Below are 21,962 nucleotides of genomic sequence, written 5' to 3'. Positions count from 1 at the left end.
GTAAAATTAAAACAATTTAATTTTCTTTTATAGTAAAACACCGTTACATCAGCACAGGGAACTTGGAGTACGGCTTGTAGATAGAAGCATGCTAGGTACTATTGAATCCACAGACTTGGCGCCAATGATGTCAAAGGATTTTTCATCACCAGCCATTTGCTTATTTTGTAAATGAGTTTGATACTCATTTTCCAACTCCTTTTGCTTATCAGTGTCAGCATTTTTAAACCCTTCACAGAGTGTGCACTGATCTTTCTTCGGTAAGAAAAATGACACGTTAAATTCCTCGTTAAATATTATTGCATAACTGCAATGTTTCGCAATGACACGGTTTTCAGCGCTTTGCTTATACATCCTATACATTTCTGCTAGCGTTAAACTTCCATCCAAGAATTGCTTGGAAGTGTTAGTCCTTGTGTAGTGAGAATCTATATGCGGAAATGAATTTATATGCTCCCTTATGGCAGATTTTATATCTGGGGGAAGTTTTTTGCATGATTTTGGTGAACGCCTCGCTTTTCAGCGTCCAATATTCCCGTTTGAACCAAAACCTTGTCACGAGTGTATCTTATGAAAGTATCACCAATGTCTAATGTTTTCATAAAGAATGTCTTGAATACCTTTATCATGTTACCGTCCCATGTCAATTGGTATGACAAATTTGGTTTTCGGTTGGGCACATCTTCCTTTATGCGTCTATATTTTGGTAAGACTTCAGAAGTATGAGTCACGATAAAATTACGTTGTCTAACATGTTCTCTTATTTCCCAAAACTTGGTATTGATGACAACTTGACATTGATGTGATAACTTAGTTTAACACTTTAGTTTACAATTACCATTGCAAGTGCCTTTGACACACTTAGTTGCAATGATCTTACCAAAAATGGTTACATGCTGTTTACCAAAAGTTATACCATGTATCGTCCTCAGGACACCATTTTTCTTTGGCGCTAACCAACCGACAGTTAGATATTGTGCGCGATTTTTCCCGCGTAACAGTTACTTCATACACTAAAAACAACGCAACTGCACTTATTGTTCATTTGCACTCAACATTACCAATTGACTTGAGTGAAAAAAGAACATATCGCGACATGTGTTGTTTTTACATTGTAAATATTTTAAATTTGTTAAATAAACTAAGCATCAAAAATGAATTGGAGTGACTAGCAGTAGTGGTGTTTTTACACTATAATTATGTGAATCATACGGAAATTTTTGCATTTAAAACAGGAAATCACAATTTTAGCACTTATGGTTGTTTTGTTCTGGATGGGCGAATTGTGCGGCCACAGTTAAATTTCACGTGAGAACCACTGCACTACACTCTACTTCATGTTCATGTATGCTGAACTTATTGTGTGTAAAAATTTTAAACAAACCTCTAAATACGTCGTGCGTTGTGGACAATTCTGTATGAAAACCCGCCCGCCCCACGCTTGGTTTTAATTACTGGAAATGTCTCAGGAGCAGATACCCAAGACTGAGGTTGTAACGCACTCAAGTGTGCTTTGACTGATGTTGAGTATCAAGTAAATTCGTGTTGTAATATTCTTTTTGTGAGAATTTTAATAGCAGTGTTGAAAAACACTAGATTTAACGCCATATTTTGCAAGCAAGATACTAACTACTTTTGACGCTAGAATGCAGTCCTTAATATTGGTAAATTTATCACAATGATATACTTGGTTGGTTTGCAGGATGGGCATGGATTCAAGAAAGTTAAGCATTAGGTAACATAGAAAAACTTCCCAACCTTGTTTGGGTAGTGTCGTTTAACTCTGCCGATTCTTCGTTTGTTGATACAATCCCCAGCCTTTAGATAACTCCTTCCCCTTGCCAGATTTTAATTGCAACGCCTCCCTTATCTCCTATGTGTCTCGTTCGCTGAAACTGCAGAGAAAAATGCGGTTGAAAGGATTATTAGTTGAATAATTACCTAGAAAATACGCATTGATAGATAAGTGGATCTATATACTTAACGTAAAAACAAAGGTACTGTTCGGTTATCAGGATTACAGCGGAAAACACATTTTGAAAATACCCGATATACTGTATTATTTGTTAGTTTGGGTTAGTTTAGGTTAGGTTAGGTTAGGTTAGTGACACCAACACAAATACGTTGATTTCTAGTTGGTGTTTGTAGAAGTAAAATCTCAACAACGTAACTGCATATTTCAGCCTTGTAGTCAATCTTTTCCCTAAGCAAAGTGACGTTAACTCCCCACAACAAAACCGATACAAAATTCTCATACTAAGTCCCGCAGTTCACGCTACGTTCAGTCTACCGACTACTCAGAGTGAGCAGTGGATGATGAAAGTCGACCTAAAATGGTCATGAATAAAGTATAAGTAAGTATTATAAAAGGTATTACGTAAGAATAACTTAGTAATTTTTGTAGGTCTTGCTCGCACACATTGCGAGACAATATGTATCTAAAATGTTCCATAATGATATCAATTTAAATCGCAGATCAAATTTAAAATGCAATTAACAATGTATAGAATCATGTGAAAGCTGTACTTTTCATATAAATGTTAGGTATTATCCTGCAATTTAGCGCGAATACTATTCCGCGACTTCTCTTTCTAATAGATACTATATAACTCTGAGTTAGACAGAGTCAACGTTCGGGACGAAATTCTCTCATACATTTTTGTTTGAAACGTAAAGCTTAGTGAGTAAGAAAGAGAGCACTCTAGCAAGGCATCCTCTATAGCCAAATCTCGTGCGTATGAGCGGGACAATTTCGTAATCCCAAAATATCGAATTAATCAAAACTTTTGCATATCGATCATCTGCAATGCGATTATTGATTCATATAAACTTAGATATAAGGTAAACATTGTTTTATGTTGTTAGAATATGTTAATCTTGAGTTTTTATAAACTTTACTATCTGAATTGTAATAGTTTGAGAGGTAAGATGTTAATCCACGCAACGTATCTCTTCACTCCTTCTGATCGGATCTGATTGGTCCGCACATCAAGAGATAAGTTGTATGGAGTATTAAGAATGTAGAAATCTTCTATTTCTGATTATTCTAGCTTTCTCGGAAGTATCCAATTTACTATCTATTAATCGATTCTACCTTATGTATATCTTTTCTGAGCAAATTATTGAGTAATTGCTGACTCCCATCTAGGGTTATGCTCTTAACTCTTCACCTAGTATTCTAGTGTTTTCTGTGAGAAAGGGTGGAAGTAGGCATACGGAAGTCACCCTATGCCTACAGGCCATCAACCTCCACCTAATCACCTACCCTTCACATCGGAGAATTGTAACTGATGCGTTCAACCACTATTTTTCTTTCTTGTAGAGAGGGACGGGAGGGTTTTTCCTCTCTGGCAAAACTCCCTCCCGATGTCCCTCTGGACCTCTATAAAAAGAGGATAATTTCTTCAAACAAATCAGTTCCGTCCCAGCGATATTCTCCGAAGCACGTGCAAGACCCCTCGGTCTGCTACGCACTCTTCGTAAACAGATACCAGTAAAATACGTCCGCGAGTAATCTTCAACGGGATTCCCTCCGCGATAACCTGACGTTATACGTAGGTGACGTCACGTCCTCAGTGCCGCGAAACCTGTGCTTAATCTTATAAACAGCCATTCTATACAAACGCTAAATGATTACGCGTACGATCTTTTAAATCTAATCAAGTTATTACCTCTCAAATTAACAGCTTAACGTCGGCGGACTCGTATTTAAGTCCTTGAAAAACATAGGTTACTGTCTGTGGACGCGTATATGCGTCCTACGTCATACATTACATTCTATTGAAAAAATACTGGGTTATAATTGAGTTTGCTTTCAAATGTCGATGAGAGATGGTGGTGTACACATCAACGTATTATTTAACAAAAAATAAAATATTATTTTTACTAAATAGTTTTGTAAAAATAATGCTAGATGGTGTGTGTGCCTTTTTATAATAATATTTTTGTATTTTTAAATTTTGCTGGTTTAGTTCACTGCTTAGCAAGGATACACATACACGCGTAATAAAACAAGCGTGACACTGATGCTCCGATGCATATATGCATACCGTGCACCTTGAGGCCTCTAACACAACATCGTAGTATTGGTTAGCAACACTTTGGGGAGTGATTTATTAATAGGCCGGACCACATGGCATTTTTTTATGGTGCCGAGTCATTCCGAAAACAATTATTGACATGTTTATAGGGAAGTTGATAATAGTATCGTATGACCTATTCAAACTTAGTGGCAGAGGTTCTCAACATATGTTTACGAAACAAATAAAAAAATATTTCTTTGAAATATATTATTTTATGTTACATAGCAGATATAAATTTATGGGTCATAACTGTTAGGTTATGTAAGTTTTATCGCGGTAAAGATAGAATCTGTCCATTTAAACTATAATATAATTTGTACTTACCACTCATTTGGCATCCAGTTTTTTGGGTCACATAACAAACACATATTATTGTTTATAAAATTTTCTAAATATGTTTCATCTCCTCCGCCCATTTTGAGGTGAATAAAAATAAAATTTATATATGAAGATTACAATCATAAAAGATTAGCAAGAGAAGAGCAATTTTCGCGACGTTTTGACCGATAGTTCAGTAGAGACTGAATACAATTTACTTATATAGATTGTATAAAAACTTATAAGACACTACCCAGATTTCTTTAATACCTACTAATAAGAGTAATATGAACCTATGATTTCTCAGAATGACTGAAAAAAATAAGGAAACAAACTTACATGGGGATAGGGGTGAATCTGCAACAGGGATAATTGATTTGAGAAGCAGGGATTTTTCAACTTTGGGTATTTATAATATGATAAAACATTATCATATTTGTTCGATTCATCAAAACATATATGATTTCAAGTAAAATAATCTATTTACAGCTAAATTCTTGAGAATAGTGTACTTTTTCATGGTTTAAATCATTCTAACTATCTGGGTTTCACCTTTCGGCATCTTCAGATTCAATATAGGTCTATCGATGACGTAAACACAAGTTGCAATTGTGTATTTACCAATCAACCCATAAATGATAGGTGGAATTTGTTATTATCCATAATTTATTTTTTTATGATTTTCTAAAATATTTGTATTCTACAATTGTATTGAAAGAGTTCATCCAATTCAATTCTCACACATATTAACATAAAAACAATGTGAAAAAGTAGATTTTACATATTTAAAAAAAAGACCTTTCAGTAGATTTAAGTTTTTTTCATTACACTACATAAAAATGCAACCCACAGATATAGAACCACTGCTCAAATGGCATTGATTTATGCGGCGAAGTATCTGGAAGCCATCAAATCAAATTTGGTTAAGATATCTCAATTGGTTTACAAGTTATAGTGAATTTAGTGAAATTGCAGTTTTTTGCTGTTAAAATAGTGCCCTTAAGTGTTTACTTTAATGATAACTACATATATAACTATTTTATAATTATAACTACATATACGCTAAGGGACGTATGCATGAGATTCCCAAATACGTTAAAGGCTATATACTGCTCGTTTGTATGCATAAGTGCAAATGTTATTTGTTGGTTAGCGGCATCACGATATGACGTCATAATGTGTCATGGCGTACAAATAATTGCAAGCTTATAAAATTTCATTCCCTGACCATTAATTTAAAATTTTTAAATTGTAAATGTGTCTGAAAGTGTGCGAACGGTACCATATAAATTTAATAATTATACATGAATAATTATTATGAACTTTAAATAATTTATCAGCTACGAGAGTGGGTCAATAAGTCCTTAGAAAAGCCAACAGGTGGCGCGACTAGTACTGTAAGCGGTTTGTTTTCATGCAGCGGCACTACCGATTCAGTATGCTGCGAAGTTTCAATCAGATTGGTCGGGTTGTTGTGTGTTTCTCGTACATTTAAAAAAAAAATTGCTTGTGGAAAATGGAAAAATGGAAAATGGAGAAAATTGAGTTTAGAGCTGTTATTAAACATTTTAATATAAAAGGGTTAACAGCAAAGGAAATAAAAAATGAGTTGGATTTAGTTCACGGCATATCTGCTCCTTCACTTGCAACTATTTATAACTGGTTAAATGAATTTAAACGTGGTCGTACATCAACAAAGGATGAACCACGCTCAGGACGTCCTGTAGAGGTGACTACACCAGAAATGATCAATAAAATCCACGATATGGTGTTAAGTGACCGAAGATTAAAGTTGAGTGAGATAATTGAGGTTACAGGGATCTCAAAAGGTAGCGTCATTTCTATTTTACATGACAAATTGGGCATGAAAAATATTTCTGCAAGATGGGTGCCGCGTTTGCTCACAGTCGACAATAAACGCAATAGGGTGGTGGCCTCTAAAGCCCTGTTGTCGCTCATGCAACGCAATCCGGATGAATTTTTTCGTCACTTTGTGACTGTAGATGAAACATGGATACACCACTATACTCCCGAGACGAAAGAACAGTCAAAGCAGTGGATTGCGAAGGCAAACCATGTCCAAAGAAGGCGAAAACCGTAAAATCAGCTGGTAAGGTTATGGCTACTGTATTTTGGGATGCACGTAAAATTATTTTCGTTGACTATTTGGAAAAAGGAAAAACAATAACAGGGGATTATTATGCATCTTTACTGGACCAGCTAAAAAACAAAATTGAAGAAAAACGGCCTCATTTAAACAGGAAAAAAATCCTCTTTCATCAGGACAATGCCCTTGTTCACACATGTTTACGATCAATGGCTAAAATTGAAGAATTGAAGTTCGAATTGGTCGACCACCCACCGTATTCGCCAGATTTAGCCCCCAGTGACTTTTTCCTTTTCCCAAACTTAAAAAAATGGCTAAGTGGACAACGTTTTTTTTCAAATGAAGAAGTCATCGATCGGACAAATGCTTATTTTGAGGACCTTCCGAAAACTTATTTTTCTGACGGTTTAAAAAAAATTGAGAAACGTCTAACCAAGTGTATTGAGCTCCAAGGAGATTATGTTGAGAAATAAAAAAAAAATACAAAAATAAAAACTGTTTTAATGCTTTTTTCTAAGGAATTATTGACCCACCCTCGTATTTTATCACATTTATTTTATAATTATTCTACTGTACAAAAGGATAAAGTATTGCCAGTAAACTTTTCCATTTGGTGGCAATACTGAATATTATTATGACTAACTTCACTTCAATAATTATGAGATGTCAAAACAGAATAAGAATAAATGACAGAAAATGCAAATGATTTAGATAATAATATGTAATGATCTCTGTATATTATTATCATTTATACCAATCACCGTATGACACTATTGATGTTTCCAGTGTATTTGAGAGTTGTGCCTTGTTTATTACAGTTATCTTACAATAATTAACTAGGTAGGTAGGTACCATAATATTTTGAAGAATGCAGAATGCTTTCAATTGCATATTTTAATGCCAGATACAGTAGTAGGTACATAATTCGTTTAGCGGAGATATTTTATCGTAATCTTACGTAAGTCCATCTTATCTCTCCATGAGAAATATTGCAAGCGAAATGGGTAGGTACGAGGCATTTTATCAGTTACCTACTATCTAGATTATAGACTAGGGATCAAAATTATACGTATTTTGTAAACAGCACGACTAGGAACTGTTTTTAAAGTTCGCAAATGTTTTACAGAGTCTACAAAATGAACAAGGGCCTCAAGCAAACGTTTGTTGTAATGAATGCAAAATTAAAATGACATTTGAAAGTGACAGCTGAAGCAGCCATTTTGAATGGCGCGTGACGTCAGATTGCTTACGTCACAAACAGTGCTATACGCTATATGATGGAAAATCGGTTAAATAGCTAAAAAATTTGGGAATGTCATACATACGGCCCTTAGCCGGATAAGTGCCGCCAGCGTCTTAGTACGCTTTTCTATTCCGAGAACAGAGGGCCAGCCATGCAAAATGCGCGTGCAAAGACGCTCCACTTGAAACGCAATATATCGGCCGAGGTCAATGTTTTGAATAATTCAATTGCATTGCCCACACAGCGACATCTCTTAGGATCATGGAGTAATACTTATATTTGTAATTGTCTATATTATCATCAACGAAACATCAATTTTAAACAAACCTTTCTTGGGTTACCGAAACGCGACGCTAGTAGGGTTGTGCCACGGATCCGATATTTATCAAATCAAACGCCGGGATTCCCGTTTACTTATAGTAGATGCAATCGAAATTATGGTTCGCTTATGCATATGAGAAACGGGGAATACTGTGATTCCTGAATATACACAATTACACAATAGGAGTGACACATCTTGGAATGTATGCCAGTTGAATATTTGAAGTCGTATTTGACGTACCTAATTCGGTTTCGCGGCTGGAATATTTTCACTTTATAATTCATTTCAGTAATTTACGGGTACGGTTTCGTAATTTTTAAACCTTCGTAATCTGTGTTGTGTGTCGTAATTGTTTATTTTATAAGATATTAGTGTCGGGACTTATTTTATTCGCATAGTGTTTAACTTATTTGACTTTTTGTATTATATCTTTTTATAATAATTCAAGTTTCTGGGATATTTGAACATTTTTACATATAAACCTTTTGATCTTCTTCCTAACCCTTTCAAAGCGTCAAGAATACCGCTTTAATACAATAGAGCGCGTCATGATTTTAAGTATTGATAAATCACAATAAATGTCAGTCAAACATGTACAAATACAGTCATCAAAAATATTTTAAGTGTTCAACGGTGATTATGAACAGTCGTAATATTTTTAACGATCTTAAAAATAAACATTCGTGCCCTGATTATGATAAAGAATGACGAACAAGCCGCATTATACAAAAAGCGTGTGACTTACGTTTCAGTCGCCATTTTGTTGACGTGTCGGCTCCGGACGAGTGCGTCGATGACAGAATGATGTTCAACACTTCTAAGTTAATGCAAACGTAATCCCAGACCACTTAATAAATTATGAGAAATCCTTTTTTACACCCCACTCGATAATATTAATGATTTATTTTGATAACATGACAAGACACTATTCACTAAACAGAACACATAATCCACATAGTTTCGAATGTTATTAATATATAAATTTCAATGTAGGTATGTCATTTTAGTATTTTTGAAACACTTACATTTTTTAATAGTTCACCTTTTCATGGTATTCTCTAAAGCACGGATACACGTATAATGGCACGTTACACTCGGAACACATGTATCTGGAATATTTTTTGGTTTTCAGTTTTTTTTTGTATTCGCACAAAGATGACAAACTCTGCAAGGATTTATCCGTTTATTTGCGGGAGGTATTATGTCCGGCATATGCTTTGCCATCGCTCTAGCTGATAAGCGCAGTGGATGGTCGACGGGTTGCTGTGCGCGGGATGTGGCTGGAACTTGATATTTTTCAAATATTTGCCTGATTACTTTTAACTGAAAATTAGCTAGACCTGTTTTTTTGCCTGTGATAGTACTAAACAGAATATATGAATTTATTAAAAATAGATCTATGATATGGAAAGCCACCTTTTTGTACCATTTTATTGATTTACGCATACAACTTAGTGTACTTAACATCATATCAGCTTTATCTACAGATCCCATACATTTGTTATATTGGATAACACATGTAGGTTTCAGTATAGGCTCTCCGGTCTGCCTATTGAATTTTCCTGTGGGTGTAAATGAATCATTGTGCAATGTGGTCAACATATGGACTTCGCGCCGGTCGTGCCATTTTATAGCCAATAGCGAGCTACTATTTTTTGACTCCACTTCTCCTTTCTTGAGCTTCCTAAATGTCTTCTTCGATTTTTTCAGACTGTTCCGCAAGCATTTGTTTTTTTATCGTGAAGATGTTTAAATAAGTCTGGGCTTGAATACCAGTTGTCAGTCCACATAGTATGACCTTTACCGAAATATTCGTTCATTAATGTCGTTACCACAGCTCCCGAAATGCCAAGTCCTTGCTCATTGACAATATCTGTTCCTTCCCCGCAATATATTATGAAACCTAATATGTAACCAGTCATCACATCGCAAAGAACGAATATTTTTATGCCGAAACGGTGGCGTTTTGAAGGAATGTACTGTTTAAACAGCAATCTACCTTTGAAAACAATTATGCTTTCGTCAATGCATAAGTTCTCGTGCGGCATCATTGTTTTTTTGAATATTTCTCGGCAGTGGTCGATCAGAATTTTAATTTTATGTAATTTATCTCCAGGAATTTGAGTATTGGGATCCGAAAAGTGCAACATCCTCAAAAGCAAAGTATATATGTCTCTTGGCATTACTTTTCCGAACATTTAGCTGGATAAGAGTGGATCGGTTGACCAATGTTCCTCTATTGTGATGTGACGATTTCTAGTCATCAACATACTTACAGCAAAAAAAATCCGGGACATCTGTGTTGACCCACTTATGCATTCGTGATTTCGGCGATGGTTCTTGTCTTCTAATGTCTTCTGTATAATAGTTATTTGTTTCGATTACGATTCTGTCCATTATATTTGAATTCAAAAAATGCTCAAAAAAATCTATTTCTTTAGAGCTATCTGATAAATTTGTGTGCGGGCTGACTCCAGAAAAGAAATCATCAAATTCGTGAACAACTGGTATGAAAGGTCCAGTAGTCCACGAAGACAGATCGTCAACATTACGATTTACATTTAAATTAGAGGCGGCGGCAGTAGCACTTTCTGATGGGGCACTGGAAGTATCTGAATCATCGTAGTACTCATTTTCACTCAACTCATAATCTGAATCAGGATCATGAATTGCTTCTCCCATTTCATCGCTCAAATTACAAGGGATATCCATTTTAAAATAATCACAAAATATCGAACACACACAATATGCTATCACAAAATGTTTTTAATTTTTCCGATACAGAAATTGTGTGAAAATGTTTATTCACTTAACATATCTTTTCTTTATAAATGACTGATAACTAAGGTAAATAAACAACCTTTGTCCGTTTTACCTAATAGTATAATCAGAAAATAGTATTTAAAAATGTTAATCAACAATAAACAAAGAGAAATATTAAATCGCGGACTCTTATATTTAAATTACACCTTGTTCAAATTATTTTCCGAAACTATTAACTCTCGGATAATATACTAGCAGATAGACGAATGAATGCAATCTCCAAAAGCATTCCTTTTGTAAAATGTTTTGTAAATTCACTTTGATCAATGTAACTTTCGAATATTCTATTTAACAGTTTATGCACCAAATAGTTTTTCAATCACTAAAAAACAAAATAACATATTATATCGCGAATTCGTATCCCTACAAACGCGTCAGTCAAATGTCTTCGGCGCACATGCACTAAGAAGCGATAAGACACTATATACCCGGCAAGTTTGAATTGGCCCGATGACTGATATTTTTTTATCCAAGACACGCTCCCGAAAAATATTTATTTAAATTAGATAGAACAAAGTTTAGGCTATCCATTGACAGATGTCAAGAGAAGGATAATTTCTGAATAAATTAAATCAATATTAGAATTTTTCGCGCCTGGCCGAAAGCAGTACTAGGCAAACGAAAATCGAAATGACTTTAGTCAGCTGACGCGCGGATGACTTGCGCGTATAGGCTGACTGAAGTCAGTTGCCGCGTTAGAAAGGCTAATAAAAATGGAAGGAACACAAAGTACATCAGAAAATGCCGAACAGGTCGAAGATTTGATGTACAGGGTTGGCCTAACTGTTGAATCGGATGATAATGATTTTGATGTCGATTTTGATGAAGAGAAACAAGATGATTCGATTCCCAGTGCATATGAAACTGCACAAATTGATGAATCTGTACCGGCTGATGAATCTGTTCCAGTTTTCGAATGGGAAACCGATGATTTTGTCCCCAAAATAAATTCATTTGATAGCTCGAGGTCAGGAGCGGACGTAGAAAATGTTGATAGCAGAGAATCGGAGTTTTTCAAGCTGTTCATAACCAGCACGCTCATGGATTTCATTGCCATTGAAACCAATAAACAATACCAATATGTCAAAAATCACTGCAATGAGTTGAGTTGGAGATTGAAACAATGGGTAGACGTAACAGTAGGAGAATTGTACCTCTTTTTGACAATATGTCTTTTGATGGCCTGTAATTCGAGAAATAAAATACAAGATCCACTGGTCTACAGATATTTTACTATTTTCTCCGATTTACTCAGATACGATGCCCCGCAATAGATTTCAAATCATTCTTCGCATGCTCCACTTTTGTGACAATACGCAACAAATAATTTCAAAAAAAAGTTTCCGGAGTGCATGTATCCTTACATGAATGTGTGCATCGATGAAAGTTTGCTACTTTTCAAAGGCAATTTGTCATTTCGTCAGTATATCCCATCAAATGCAAGCCGTTTTGGCATTAAATTTTTTGTGATATGTGACTGCCACCGGATATGCACTGAATTTTATTGTGTACACTGGAAAAACCACCGAATATGTAACACACGTGCACATGGGTATTTCAGGAAGTGTAGTCTTGACTCTCATGGAACCATATTTGGACAGGAGACATACTCTGTACGTAGACAATTGGTATACTAACCCAATTTTGTTCCAAAAACTACATGACCGGAAAACGAATGCTTGCGGCACTGTAAGGAGAAACCGAAAGGGATTGCCAAAGCATACGGAGAAATTGAAAAAAGGAGAAATGAAAGCGTACCACACAAGACACTATTTCGGCACAAATCTGGAAAGATAAAAGGGAAGTGTCCATGCTGACGACTCTTCATCCTGCCCAGCTCACCGACACAGGCAAAAGAACATATCGGAATGAGTCGATAATAAAACCGGAATGTGTCCAAGATTACAATAAAAATATGGGTGCAGTTGACAAATCAGACATGGTTTTGTCAAGTGTACACTCGACGCGCAAAACAATGAGGTGGTACAAAAAAATGTTCTTCCATCTAATCGACCTCTCACTGTTGAACAGCCACATACTGTTTTGCCAAAAAACTGGAAAACGTGTACCGTTGGCACAATTACAATTAGAGGTCATTCGACAATTAATTAATGAATATAAACGTGTTGTGCCTTCCAAGTTTTCAGTTAGAAAAAGACATTCAGAATTGCCATCGCGTCTCACAGAGAGGCATTTTATGGAAAAATCACCTCCAAGTGCTAAAAAAGTCAAAACAATGGCAAGATGTGTGGTGTGTTTATCCAGGAAACTTCGAAGAGAATCAAGGTATGAGTGCAAACAGTGCAAAGTGGCTCTCTGCGTTGAACCTTGTTTTGAGACATACCACACGGTAGAAGACTATTAATTTTTTTTTGAATTCGTTATATTTTTATATGGTTTTAAGATTAACCCTTTTACTCCCAAGTGATTTAGCCTAGCATATGTGAAAACTCCCAAGCGTTTTTTGCCAAAAAATCGTTGATTTAGTTTTTTTTAAATAAATAATTCTACATAATATGTTTTAAAAATTTGAAACTTTTTTCGTGTGTTCTCAATGGTGTATAAAGCAATAATAAGTAATAATAATGATAGTTTACACTAATAAAATAAAAGAAAAAAATAATGTATCAATATTTATTTAGAAATGAACGGATAAAACTATGTTTGAACTACAAAACAAGTGTGACGACATTTTTTTTATTTATAATTGATGTATGAGAAGCATACATTATCACGTTCTCATCTTTACTGTGTAAGTGTTGTTACAACCCTGACGTTTTGTGAAACATTAATTTTGATTTATTTGGATAAATAACGGCGTAAATGGACACATCGTGTATTATTTGGTAAGTCTATATGATATAGTATTAATATAAAGCCAAAAAAAGTATATTTACTAAGGTTTATTTTTTCAAAGAAAATCGCGGCCTTCCGTATATGGCCATACAAATACCTCTTGGCATAGAACAGGTTAATCTGAAAATATAAATGATTAAATAAATATTAGTTTCTAATTTTAACCTATAAACTGAACAATGCAACCAAAGGCTATATTTACAAAAACATTTTATAAATAAGTTAGTTCCTAAAAATATATTAAATATAAATTTTATACTATTTTGTACTTCGAACATTGTGCCATAAACAATAAACAAAAAAAAATTACTGAAAGCGAGTTTTATTAATAAAGTGCCTATAGTGGAGCATCGTCAACGAGTGCATCCACCACCTACTCCAATTCCTCTCACGACACCTGAGCTAGTCGAACATCAGGGTCCGCCATCTTTGATCGCCTTCGCACTTCAGACGTTATCACCCTCAAATAGGTGCGACGTCAGTGTGGCATACCAATTAAGACTATTCAATACGGTGTGATTATCATCTTTGGCGGATACTCCTGAGAGAGGAGTGTCATTAGGTTAGGTTAGGTTAGGTTGAAGTTGGTTAGGGTACAAGGCTGAAATATGCAGTTACGTCGTTGAGATTTTACTTCTACAAACACCAACTAGAAATCAACGTATTTGTGTTGGTGTCACTAACCTAACCTAACCTAACAAATAATCCAGTTTCTTGGCTATTTTCAAAATGTGTTTTCCGCTGTATTCCTGATAACCGAACGGTACCAACAAATTAATTATTTTATTGAGAAAAATAATTATGTTTTTTTTGTAATTTACTTAGGTAAGTACTGTTTATTTTTATTGATAAGGTAATCTACTTCAAAAAGTAAAAAGTAAGTAAATCATGTACCATGTTCGATACATAGATTATATACCACAGAGTGGAGGTTGTATCTACATATTAACAGATGTTTTACAAACAAGCAAATCCTGACCTCAAAATGTATGGAAACCTACATAACAAATCCTTTAGCTCACTGTGGCTTATCATCGTATTATATCTCTATTATCCCAATCCGCTGGGTCCTTGACACAAAATCACATACTTACATATTGAAAAACAATATGCATTTTTTTGAACAGCCGCGGATTCGTATTTAAACCATTGTGGCCAGTGGCGGCCGGTGATAATAAAATTAGGGAGTGAAAATAAAGACATGCATTTTCCTTTTCGTGGTATTGAAAAAAAATCGGCAATAACCTTCGTGGTGGAGGTAGGCGTATGCTAAACGACGCTTACATTCACGGACACAGCATTTATTTGTTGCCAAAGTCACAAAGTTCAAGCCTCTGGTATGATAAGTATGATACAAAAGGCAATTATATGCAAATGTATGATGCAAGGGCAAAGACACTCTTTTCGATTTTTATTGTACCTAATTACACTTCATATGTTTGTCACTTCTAACTTCCATAAATCGTAACTGATGTAAGTATTGGCCGCGCGGCTTAAGCCTTGGCCTTTGGCGTCGTGGGTCCCAGGTTTGAATCCAGGGTCTGGCAAGTACACATATTGTTTTTCAATTTGTGTATGAGCCAGAGTATGGACCTACTAGGTTGAGCAAATGGCTGACATCCATTTCTCATAAAAAAATAAAATCTGTTAATACAAACCTTCACTATGTGGAGGCCCATGTGATCCTATAAGGATCGGACATGGTCGGATGTAAGTATTTTAGACATGTGTCATTGAGAAAAAGCCGCAAACTCCTCATTTGTCATCCCACATTATTCTCATATACGCGCTGTATCATTTTTATAAATATTATGGATCATTAATTTTCCAATGGGATAGGTATAACTTGTGTCAAGAATACGCCAGATATACGTGCATGCGCTTAGAGGACGAGAGACAAATTAAAGATATTTTACAATAATTAATTATTACAATATGTAGGTATTTGAAAACGTACATATTATTACATAATAATTTGGGAGTTCAGTGCACATTTGCTCCTATACAAGAGCCGTGCCTGATTGTGGCCGTTGGCATTAAGGCCACTGTGGATGCTCGATAAACTACATTATTTCATTAATACCTGCTTTTGAATATTAATTGCCATTCCACGGAGTATCGTCGCCTGCGTTTAGTGTGTCGATCAGTACGGCGAACGGTGACACATGCCAAAACACTGTCAAATGATTTATCTGAAACATTAAAAATTGCAAAAAGATTTCTAAGTACATATTTACAAACTTTTAATACAAACATCGAAATCTACCAGTTTGCAATTTATAATATAATCTGTTCCATTTACAATGTTTATCAATAGGCACTATAATATACTGATTTTCAAGAACTAGTACCTACTTAAAATTAATTAACCAAGAGTTTATTAAACATAAAAACTACAGATTTTATAATAATTACTAAAGCTGGTGCTACTGACCATTTTTTTTTTTTTAGAATTATTAATAATGTAACCATGTCCTTGCTTTTTCGTACAAGGTGGTTGTTAGTAATTTTGAACAATCACAAACACCCAGGCTTTGAGAAAAACACATAAATATTGTGTCCTGACCGGGAATCGAACCCAAACGAAACTCTCGGGTGGAAGGCAAGCGCCTTACGCACTGCACCACGAGAGCCGCCTGCTACTAACCATTGAGGTTGTACAACCATTTTCCAAGAATCTCTATCCCGAGCTCCCGTTCTCCAATTGGTCACATTTAGACCTAGTTAGTAAAACTAACTAACATCATCTGCAATCTGCATTCTTAGTTCAAAGAAAACAAATATGTACCTATGTCTGAAAAAGTTTAGTGTGCACTATTATATGTTGGATCTTTGCCAACCTTTGCCACTGTAATCTACACCAGTGGTTCTCACGTGAAATTTAACTGTGGCCGCACAAATGACATTGAGAGTTCTATGGAAACGTTTGATGGCCGCAACAAATTTCACTTTTGTAATTGAAAAAATTAAAGCTAAATTTTATTTACTTTAAAAATGTATCGATTTATCTATAGACAAGTCCTTTTAATAAAAGAAATTTGAACATTTTACTACATATCTATTTATTTTAAAATAATGCAAATGGAAATTCCTCAATACTCCTTTTTCCAATGCGAGCCGCATCTCTACTTCTAAGTCTACATCTGTCAACTGGCTTCGATATATGTTTTTTACTTTTGTGTATTACACTGAATGATCTTCCACAGTATACAGTAGTAGGAAAAATCGATAATATTAATGAAGCAGTTGTTGCCAATTCTTTGAATTGACTTTATTCTCAGAAACGGACTATTTCACACATGATCTCATTACAAAAACACATTATGGATCATTTGAGCTTGGAAGACAAGTCATATTGTGTATTAAACCAATTTCATATTTTTTGAAATATTATTCTGTAAAGCGCTGGTGGCCGTACATAAGAACCAATGATCTACCGGATGATTAGCATTCGCACAGCGGCAGGCTGCAGTTGGGCGAAGATAGATATCCACGGCGTCAGCATTTGCGGATTACCAACACGCCGGCGGCAAGTTGGTGTCTACCAAACGGCTTCACGGCAATCCACAGCAACAGCAGGTAGGTAGTTATCACGGTGACGTTGGAATGTACTGGCAGCAATGTACGAATATTCAATCGAAAGCTGAAGTAGAATCGATCTGGTCTGAAGGTAAGTGATAAATAAATAATGCAACATAGTTTTTAGTCCACCGGATATCTCCTTAGGAGAGGTCCGTCTGGTTTGAAGGTCGACAAGTAACTGGTCTCCTAAAGGATGGAGTGGCTATATTTTATACTAGCCCTTATACTATAATTTCTAGGAATTGCACCTTCTCCCTTAGATTATGTTGCTTTGGCATAGGATTCTGACTCTTATGGATATTGATTTTTAGTTAAAGGAGTTGGGTGATAGCTATTGATTTAAAAAGTGTCAGGCTGATTGATTCAGATTGCTTTCATCTATCTCCTAGTATTTATTTGGCTGAATTCAATGGGAAAATTACTTAAATTTGACTATACCTACAGTTACTTACTTTTCTTGACCTAGCGACTATATCTCCGGTAAGACCTTGCAGTGTATTCAGATGAAGATCAGCCTGAAGTCTTGACTATCCGATGGTACAAGGCCCTCTTTGTTTCATCCTTGGGAAATCTTCTCTGACATCTTAGAAAAGATCGACTAGATGTAAATTTTGACAGGTTTCGACTGGTAGTTTTGTATGAAGGCGTTTGGTAACTCTGCTGGTGGCCTGGTCGTCTACTGCTTTAGGACCGGCGGGAATGTGACACCTTTGTCTCGAAGAGATTTACCCGCCTGAGGTATTTAGATTTGGAAGCTGACGACTTCTGGAGTTATGGCGGTTCCCAGGTCACCCAATACATTAGCGTTCAATTCGGCCGATTTTGTATGCAAACCAGTTCTTTTCAACTGGCTCTGGTCTGTTAGTCCCTCTTCATTGCTGGCAAAGAGTCTGTTAATTTACCATCATTCGGCGGTAAGTATCTAGAAAATGTAAAATAATGAATTAAAATGTTCACAATATTGAGTATAATTTGACATAGACTTATTCTATAGGTAGGTATGGTTTGCTGTTTGATTCCTCATCAGGAAATCGTTTTCCTAGCCATAACTACAGCCAGCAAGCGTATCTTAGTAATAATTCCTATAATTATTTGTAGTTGGTACAATTTTGATATTCCTGAAACGGTTGTCTTGGTGTGTAGAGCCTTGCTATCATATTATGATACCGTTTGCATTTCTCGGCTTAATTTACCGAGAGTACACCGCAGAGAAACGTCAGATTTTTTTTTTCAATACTTGAAAGCATCTAAGCGACACTTTTTGAGCATAGACAATCATTGAAAATTGCTATTATATGGCTAAATTGCTATTATAAGCGTAGACAATAAGTTCAAATATAAAAATCTTTTACAATGAATAAAATTCAAACATTTTCAATTACCTAATAAAATTCGCCGTTTTAAAAAATCAGTATAGCATATTAGAGTTCGCCAATGCATTTCGTAAAATTTAAATAATTATAAAGTAACATTTGACACAAAGACACACGTGCTCAAACCTTCGTATAAAAACGCTCTAAATAGGTAGGTAAGTATGCGAAAATAAGGAACATTTTTCAAAATAACGTTATAGATAACAATATTTTTTATATAAAATTTAGCCTTGTTAACTAAACGATATTGTTATTATTTCAGATAATTCCTACTCAAATTTAATCAATAAAATAAGAAATACGAGTGAAAATGGCTTGAATGGCTTTTATTTACTCTTTGATTAGTGATTGTTTTTATAAGATAATAATATTTATCCATAGTCAGTATTCCGTATTTATTTTGTATTCATTTAATTAAATGTATAATAAATAAAACAGGTTCCAGTTTATGAGCCCACGAAAACATTTCGCTTCCACAAACAAGTGGCCCGGTCAAATAGCCTCAATAAAACTGCTCACACTGATTGAAATTAAACGTCACTGGTTTTCATTAAAATGCCACTTTTCCTACTTAAAAATTACCTTTCGGCATAATATACCTATCATAAATATTCATGAAGCGTGTTATCTTTCATATTAAATATTATACCAAACTAACCTCGTATTTTTTTTAATCTTAATTTTCTCGGTTATGCGTTAATACGGAATACTGACTATTGATATATATAACAATCTTATAAGAACAATCACTAATCAAAGAGTAAATAAAAGCCATCCAAGCCATTTTCACTCGTATTTCTTATTTTATTGATCAAATTTGAGTTGGAATTATCTGAAATTATAACAATGTCGTTTAGTTAACACAGCTCAATTTTATATATAAAATATTGTTATCTATAACGTTATTTTGAAAAATATTCCTTATTTTCGCATACCTACCTACCTATTTAGGGTGTTTTTATACGAAGGTTTAAGGCTCGCACAAACCAACGCGAATATTCACCAAGTACCCCGTCACAATATCCCGAAAAAAGCACCTGCCATCGGTACAGAAGGTCCGGTCAAAAGAGTCTCAAAAAAAGCCAATGCCGCTGTAATGCTCCCTACTTACCTGTTGTTAATGAAAAAACGTAACATTTATTCACGCAGGTGATCAAAAGATACAATGAAAGCCATCAGTTTGTCGTATATTTGGCTATTTTTTGAGACTCTTTTGACCGGACCTTCCATATCGATGCGGGTGCTTTTTTCGGGTTATTTTGACGGGGTAAATGCGAATGGATGGGAGTGTCGGAGACAAATTGTATCAATGATAATATAAAATTATTGATATATTATTTGAATGCTCGATACCGAAACGTCAAACAATCACAGCGCTCCATATTGAACTTTGTAAGATAAATTCCTTTCCCTTCCGAAATCTGAACGTCGCGTGCTCTTTCCCGTAAGCCAATACGAGCTTGATTGGCGAATAATTCGCTTTGGTGTGTGCACGAATGTCTTAGGTTACTTTATAATTATTTAAATTTTATGAAATGCATTCATCGAACTCTATTATGCTATCTATACTGATTTTTGAAAACGGCGAATTTTATTAATTTAAAATGTTTTAATTTTATACATTGTAAATGATTTTTATATTTGTACTTATTGTCTACGCTTATAATAGTGTTTTTGCCATATAATAGCGGCTTTTTCCATAATTGTCTAAGCTCAAAAATCTCGCTTAGATGCTTTCAAGTATTGAAATAAGAAATCTGACGTTTATCCAGGGTGTACGGTCGTAATATAGAGCCATAATTGTATACATTGGTGCAACATGCCTTTTTATTTATACATAAGAAAATGTGACTTACGGGCTTTTTACATGTTTTTTTGAGATGAAGTACAACCCTTGGTTGGGTTTAGGCATTGCCGACTGAAGATTAATCTAAAGATGGCGTTGGTTAAGCGCATAACTTATAAAACATTATAACTTCTGCCACGCTCGTTACGATAAAATAATATAATTCGTCCAATCGTTCCAAATATACGACACTGGTTTATACCCATTGCAAATGTTGTCATTTTTACTTCTCGATAGTCAGATATCGTAGATCCAATGACATTATGTCCATCCAGTGACAATACGTCATTGCGTAGATCGTATCAAACCAAACCACAACAGAAATAGGACAATATTTTATTTTGGACTGACGCCTGACAGACATAGACTAATAACATGCTAATAACACTGCAGTGCTGCCAAGTCAAAATTTAAAATTTCAGTAGATTTTGACAAAAAAATCAGTAGATTTCATAAAATATCAGTAGATTTTGGAAAATGTAGTATATTAGATATGATTTAAGACTTATAAGAATCAAAATAACTAATAATACTAATTTATTGTAAACAATGATGATATTAATGGGTAAAATGGCATTCTTGGGTAGAGTTACAATGCTTTCTTCATCAATTTAGAAGTGTAACACATGAAAAAAGTTTATTAATGAAATAATCATCAGTAAACTTTAATTATGGAGAAACACAAATATCAGTAGATTTATAGAATTTCGAAAAAAAATCAAAAATTCAGTATATTGTCAAAAAATATCAGTAGATCTACTGAAATTTCAGTAGACATGGCAACACTGTAACACTGACTCATTCATAGACTAATCATACTACTACTCTCAGTGCTGCCATCTTTTTGGAGCCATTAATAATTGGGTGGGAATTAATCGCACAATGCAATAATCAAAATTCACAAAAAAGAAATAACTTTAACATTTGGAAAGTAGTTTTCACATATATTAAATGATTTCACAAATAAATAGATGTAATCACATAAAATAGTTTGTTTCACAAAACAAAAATCATAAATCACTCATTGTAAATATAAATTCACTCAATTTTGACAACTGCACACATTTCTAAAATTGTTTTCACCGACAAATAATATATCGCACAAAGAAAAGGTAGAAATTCACAAATGTCAAACTAATAATTGTAGCAGCAATACAATTTATTAGAAGGCAATCGCAAAAATGATGCTTAGGTGTCAATATAATTAATGTTTAACGCAGTAATATAAATATGTGTATATTCGTGCTGCTATCGTTCATATATTATTTGATGTTAATCTACAACCAAATAACACCACCTAGGTATATCTTTTTCGGTTCATCGATATAAATTTTGGTAAATGTGGCGCAGATGCGGTCATGAGATTGTATAAGTATCATTTTTTAACTAAACCTAACCTAACCTAATATA

The 21,962-nt window shown here is 34.7% G+C and overlaps 1 long non-coding RNA gene across 3 annotated transcripts in view; it reads right to left on the bottom strand.

Moving 5' to 3' along the window:
* Positions 1-20,873, bottom strand: part of LOC147063159 (uncharacterized) — a 42,894-nt gene extending 22,021 nt beyond the window's left edge. Inside the window, exons 1-4 of one of the 3 annotated variants that reach the window (XR_015072066.1) lie at positions 20,563-20,873; positions 17,786-18,255; positions 15,835-15,943; positions 1,759-1,895 (exon numbers count right to left, since the gene is read on the bottom strand). This is a non-coding gene — a long non-coding RNA (uncharacterized LOC147063159). Of the gene's footprint in view, positions 1-1,758; positions 1,896-15,834; positions 15,944-17,785; positions 18,256-18,438; positions 18,579-20,562 lie in introns of those variants that run through there. The other 2 variants (XR_015072065.1, XR_015072067.1) reach the window with 2 other exon arrangements.
* Positions 20,874-21,962: the final 1,089 nt, after the last annotated feature.

The sequence above is a fragment of the Rhyacophila brunnea genome, unplaced genomic scaffold, assembly GCF_057557595.1.
Source record: "Rhyacophila brunnea isolate RB1 unplaced genomic scaffold, BYU_Rbru_1.0 scaffold_9, whole genome shotgun sequence".
NCBI classification, from domain to species: domain Eukaryota; kingdom Metazoa; phylum Arthropoda; class Insecta; order Trichoptera; family Rhyacophilidae; genus Rhyacophila; species Rhyacophila brunnea.
This window is presented reverse-complemented; position numbering and strand designations above follow the sequence as displayed.